General features: G+C 44.5%; 1 protein-coding gene across 2 annotated transcripts in view; it reads right to left on the bottom strand.

Annotated features, from left to right (window-relative positions):
• The window catches only part of LOC119440535 (cathepsin B-like), a 329,365-nt gene that overhangs the window by 67,507 nt on the left and 255,777 nt on the right, over nucleotides 1-6,081 (bottom strand). The window lies entirely within an intron of this gene.

Raw genomic sequence — 6,081 nt, 5'->3', positions numbered from 1 at the left:
CTAAGTGACCCAGTGTACCAAGTAGAGTACCAAGTGATCCAATATAAAAACCAGTGAAACTGGAGCAGTCTGAGTGCAGTCTGAGTGCAGTCTGAGTGCAACTTCTGTATTGTGAAGGATTTGATGTTAAAAACATGAGCGACACTGCCCGAGGAATGAATGCGGGCTAGCAATTGCGAGTGCAATCTCTGCTAACCCCACTCACTGAGTTGAAATCTTAGAGAAAGCGTTGGAAGAAACTTGTTCGACTGCAGAAGGAACATAAACGTAAAGAAAGCTTACAATTACTGCAGCTGCAATCTATGATTTGTGAAATCTATGAAAGTGCAACCTATGAATGAACCCCAACGTGTTCAGGGGCAGAAACGATTGAACATTTAAAATGATGAATACATGCATGTTAAAAATTGCATTTTGTGGTTTCACGTGCCAAAACCACGATTTGCGTATGATGCACGCCATAGTGATGGACTCCGGATTAACTTCGACAACCTGGGGTTCTTTAACGTGCACCGAATGGACGGTAGAAAGCCGTTTTTCATTTCACCCCCACCGAAATGCGGCCGCCGCGGCGGGGATTCGATCCCGCACCCTCTGGCTCAGTAACGCAACGCCATAACCACTTCCCCACCACGGCGGGTTACATACATGTTTCAAATCAACTGTGAGCATATTTACAAAATGTTTATACTTCAAATTAAGCGTACCGAATAATTTGGCCCCTCTGACATGTAGCCATCGCGCACGGGGAAAACTAACAAACAACAAAGAAATTTCAATGCTTATTTCCGGAACCTGCAACTGACATGTTACAGGCGACTGCCGCAACCAGTTTTCATGGGAGGTCACTTTCCCCGCAGTCTAATTCAGAACACTGTTCTTCCACTACTGGACGCTCTGTCACGAGGTAATAGTCCTTTCGCATGCGTATCTCCGACGTCCTGATGTTACAATCGGATGAGTGGTCTCCAAAACGTGAGGACTTAAGTTTGATGCCGCCTGATGTGCTCTTGTTTTTAAAGCGAAGGTTTCTTGGTGAACCCTCTTTGACTTTTTTTGACAGTGGCTTCTGGGTGCTGATTGGTCCTGCTGCTCTCTTATTGAATGGCCCATTACCTAAGAAAAAAATTGAATTACATGGCCGATGGTTGGATCGAACCTCGCTTCCCCACCACAGAAGCCAATGCTTTAACGGACAGGCTGCAGTAGCAACTATAGTTCTATCGTGCCAACGCTAGATGACCGCCACGTGTGCCACATTGTGTAGCACGGATGCGCGAAAGCATATGAGTGCGCGTAAGTTTCCCTTACGCCAAAGGCGCCGGAATAAAATGGGATTAATGGGCTTAACGAAAGAGTCTCTTCACATAGATAACAAAATAATCGTTGGGCCTGTATATATATTTTCTTAATCGTCATAATATAGCTTTAGGCCAGTAGCACACTAATCTTTTAATTATAAGGATATGCAGCAAGCAAAGCTAGGTAGTGTGCATGAATAATAGAGAGAGATCGCTAAAGTCGGCTTTCCCGCATATTAATAATTGCTGCAGAGAAACCAGCCTCTCCAAAATCTCGTTGCTGAGGATGTAGCGTACATAGCGCGCTGTGTGTGCAGCGTTCGTCTTGTCCTTTAATATTGGGGTTCTCGTCAGTTAAGCCCACGTACAAGCTCATAATGCACAAATAACCAGCCCAATTAGCTGCGTTTTAGCCAACAAAAAACGAGTTACGGTTCAGTGCAACCCATGGCTCACAATTTGTGAGCAATGTGTGTCTCTTCCGTCAGTTCTCTTGCCCTCGTCTGTTAAGCGCATACACAAGTTCATAATGCTTTACGGACTCACCCAGTTAGCTCAGTAGACCACCTCAAACATGTTACAGTTCAATGCGACGACTTTAACGTCAATTGTAGTGCGCAATAAACAAATGCTCTATGAAATCGGGAAACGCCACTGTGTGCAGGAGGCCGTAAATTTAGCTCTTGTGACAGGATTTAGTATATATTCTTACTTCTCCTGCGACGACTACTGCGTTGCACAAGATGACACAGTGGTCTGCTGTATACCTCGAAAGCTTTGCCCAACAGTCCCGTTTCCCTCACTGCGACATAACCTCATCACTGATTTCCGGTATAGCGTAGTAATTAGTGGCATCCCTAATAGAACTCGCGTGACTAATTAACACTGACTCGCTCTTGTAAATACGCCCCCTACTCTCCACGCGAAGGTCCGAATGCCATCCTTCGGCAAGCATGTAATCTACTTTCGTTGCGCAGAGGTGATCACTGCGCCTAATGACACCGGTCTGCTGCACCAGCGACAAGATTAAATCCGAGGGATTTATCTTTCGCTAACTCCACAGAGGGATTGATTTTAACGTTCCCGTCAGCGTGTAGCTCAACAGGGGGAGTCATTTTCAGTGCATGCGCTGTAATCCCGCCTGATATCTTTGTTGATAGCGTGTTTTTGCGTGCCCCGCCACTGATCTATTCTGTGCGAGTGCATTTGTGTGTGCGCGCATGCGTGTGTGCGCGCGTGTGTCTGTCCGTGTGGCGCATGTGCACGTGGGTGCGTGCGTGACTAACGCACACCGTCCACATCTACTGGCGATGTCCTAGCTGCATGCAATGAAGTTAGGTTGAAACATTTTCCTAGTGTCTTTAAAATGATTGCTGCGGGATTAGATTGTTTCAAGCGTGTCTAAGCAGGCGGAATAATGGCTAAGGTATATGTTATCTCATCTAAAGATTGCTCCGGACCAGATTTTTTTTTAGGTCACTGTTAGTAGATCACTGTGAAATCTTGTCCCCAAAATGTTGCTGCATCTCAAGCAGGATTACAGCGGCATAAGATAGCAACAGACGCACCACCGTATTTTGGCTGCTGACTGGACCACTTCTTACCGTACCAGTGCTTACGTTCAAGCATCTTTTTCCGGTTCCTTTAGAAGCCCTTGGAAAACAATCGCGTAGCGATCCTAGGACACTAGACGTAAATACAGACACATTCGCTCTCTTTCATTATACGAATATATAAAGGAGTAGGACAGCACGGTCATAGTAATTGCTATAGGGCTAACTGAATTGGTTAGTGCAGAGATGAGCTTTTGAAATACGCGAATAACGGATTTTCGCAGTGTAAGAACATGATGTTGAACGCTTCATACGCTGGCCTTTGCTTTACTTCGGGACAGCTAAACGCCTTTAAAGTCGGACACCTTGCGTGAGTTCTATAGGTTACGGCGACAAGAAAGAAGCTAGAACAGATAAGCGTCGCTCGCCAAACGGCCATCAGTGAAGACAAAAAAAAAAAGTGATGTGGACAGTGCAGTAGTTGCTTAACGCGACGAACGAGCGTCCTGCCTGGGAGTTTAAGGAAACACGATGGCGACCAATATGTTAAGTAGTATTAGAAAATTAGAATGCTTAATAAGTCCACTCATATTGTCAGAGGAAGCTTGGTAACCTATAAAAGACGCAAGAATGAAAGACGGATGGCGACGCCGCTTTGACGTTCCAGCACTAGCTCACCGTGACGTCAGCGATCTCACTGATGCCTAGTTATTTTTTTTCAGGCCAATGAGCCATCCTAGTAAAATAACCTTGACAATCACCATGAAGGTAAAATGGACTACAGTGTAATTTAAAGACGCCAAAGACTAAATTCAGTAAGTCTTGGATAAGTTTTACTTGCCACAAGGGCCCAAATATGCGAAAATACTTTAGAATCTGTTATGTCACGTTGACCTATCGACGCTGGAGTTCCCGAGGGAAAATTACAAAAAAAACGAATGTTCTGACTTTTTTGTCCCTTTCAGTGAGTGTGCCTTTACCGCGAAATTGACAAAAAAAATCGAGTTTTGGGCCAGGGCCATTGCCGAGGATCTCGGAAGATTTTTCTCCGGCAATGCACTCCTGGCAGCCTAGCCCCGGGCACCAACAGCCATCACCGTTGGACAAATAAAGTTTATTCCTATCATATCCTTGAAGGCAAACTTTATCAGTATAAACACATTTAGCGTTTCTCATTAGTGTGCCTTTAGTATTCATACATCCACAGAACGACAAACAAATGAGGCAACGTTCGCATTAACTATTACAGTGCTTGCGTTTTTCTTTCCTTTTTTTTCTAGTCTCAAGTGAGTTAGGCGGGGGGCAACTGCGTAAGTAAGGATTTCGTTTTTTTCGTTATGTTAAACTGCAGACTCCTTGTTTGCAACGTGCTTCCCTGTGCTTACATAGGAAAAGCTATTCTGGCACCTGGTTTGAGCAAAAGTAAGCAACAGAGCAACCACTGGTGCCACGGGTGCTAATGATCCACCGTGCCTGAAATATTTACCCCCGATTTATCATCGTGATTTATCAAGTTCGATATTGATCGGTGAGTGCGGTGCTACCGCACAAGAAATAACTGAAGCCGCACATGGCGCTTGATTTCCTCCCAGCGCACACTTTCAACAGCGTTTCCGCGCAGGCGCTCGAAACGAAAAAAAAAATTTCGTACCATCAGCCAGATGTACAAGAAGTGCAAGGTAAACCCAGTTGTTAGAAAACTCGCGGACGATCATGCATGAGTGGTCGATCAATTCTGCTGACAGAAAAGAGAAAAGATACCCGCTCAAAACTGGTCGGCTAACCTAAGAAACGGACTATCGGTTAGGTAAACAAAACGGGTGCTGGTAAAAAAAATGGGAACTAGTGTTTTTCTGCTATGTGCCGGAGCAAATAGTAAACGTTCAGTTTGCTAGTCAAGTTGTGTGTCTTGTGGCTTCTTGTTTGATATTTGTGTCGTTGTTGTTTGTTTTTTTTTTTGAAAAGCTTTCGTGCAGAGTACTTCTCATTTTGCCTTTTGGACACTTTTGTGGGCTTTCGCCAAGCTAGACAACCCCGTGAAGAATCGCGTGAATGCAATTAATCGAAATCGTGGTCGCGTATTTACACCCGTTTAGCGGCTTGCTCGTTAATAGTGGTGTGAAGAAGCGGAACCATCGATTTGCATAGGCAGGCCACTCCACATTTCGATGGGGCGAAATGCGAAAACACCCGTGTGCACGTTAAAGAACCCCAGGTGGTTGAAATTTCCGGAGTCCCCCACAACAGCGTGCCTCATAATCAGATCGTGGTTTTGGCACGTAAAACCCCATAATTTATTTTTTTTTAATTTAGAAGCAGGCCAGTGGTAAGCATAAAATGAAGGTCTGTCTGGCTTGTATCAATGTTTTTTTTTTCGCATTTATATACCGCACGTCCCTTGCCACGCCAAAAACGCCTTTGCAGAAGATACGTAGTAATAAAAGCTGACAGAGCACGTTCAACGGTGGTCGAATCCTTTCCCTAGCCTTTATTGTTCCGATACAGTCTTTGATTATGGAACCTACTTCTGTAAACAAATACTGTTAATTACCTAAATTGTATTAATAAGTTCTGATTCTGATTCACATAGTACAACACGCGAGACAATAAGTGTGATTGCTTTGCTGAAGAGAAGAGCGGTAAAGACAATCGTAAAGTTCTTGTCACTGTACCTTTCTTCGATTCCATTTCTGATGCTGAGTCAGCGAGGTATTTTGTTTGACGATGGTATTTAGGCACGACAACTAAAGTATTCCAACAATTTCGTGAGTTTTGTACATACCACATTTCCGTTTTGTGAGAGGGAGAGACTCTGCCAGCTTCATCGAGTGTAACAGGCTTGCCTCACCCCCGCCTCACCTCCCCCCCCCCCCCCCCCCCGCATTCCATCCCGCATTCCATCCCGTCAAAGAAAGACAGAGGAAACGTGCAATGAACTGATGAGTTACCAATGCCTCAAAAATAATTTGCGGGCTATCGCTGCCCAAATTTAGCTTATCAAACTGAGGTTTACGAAGTTTCTAAACACTCCATTAGAAACGCCCAACTTTATTTCTCTTAAACATAAACAGCACCGTTGATATTCCAAATGTCCGCGCTGTTGAATCATGTGGGATAATACTTCCATACCATCTGCTATTTAAACTTTGTTGATGTATTTGTGCGAGCAAACAAATGGCATGAAGGCCTGTATTGTTGGTTAGATACGAACAAACTGCACTTGACCA

This window comes from Dermacentor silvarum, chromosome 2 (assembly GCF_013339745.2).
Source record: "Dermacentor silvarum isolate Dsil-2018 chromosome 2, BIME_Dsil_1.4, whole genome shotgun sequence".
NCBI classification, from domain to species: Eukaryota; Metazoa; Arthropoda; class Arachnida; order Ixodida; family Ixodidae; genus Dermacentor; species Dermacentor silvarum.
Note: the sequence above shows the minus strand (reverse complement) of the source record. Positions and strands in the feature narration are given on the sequence as shown.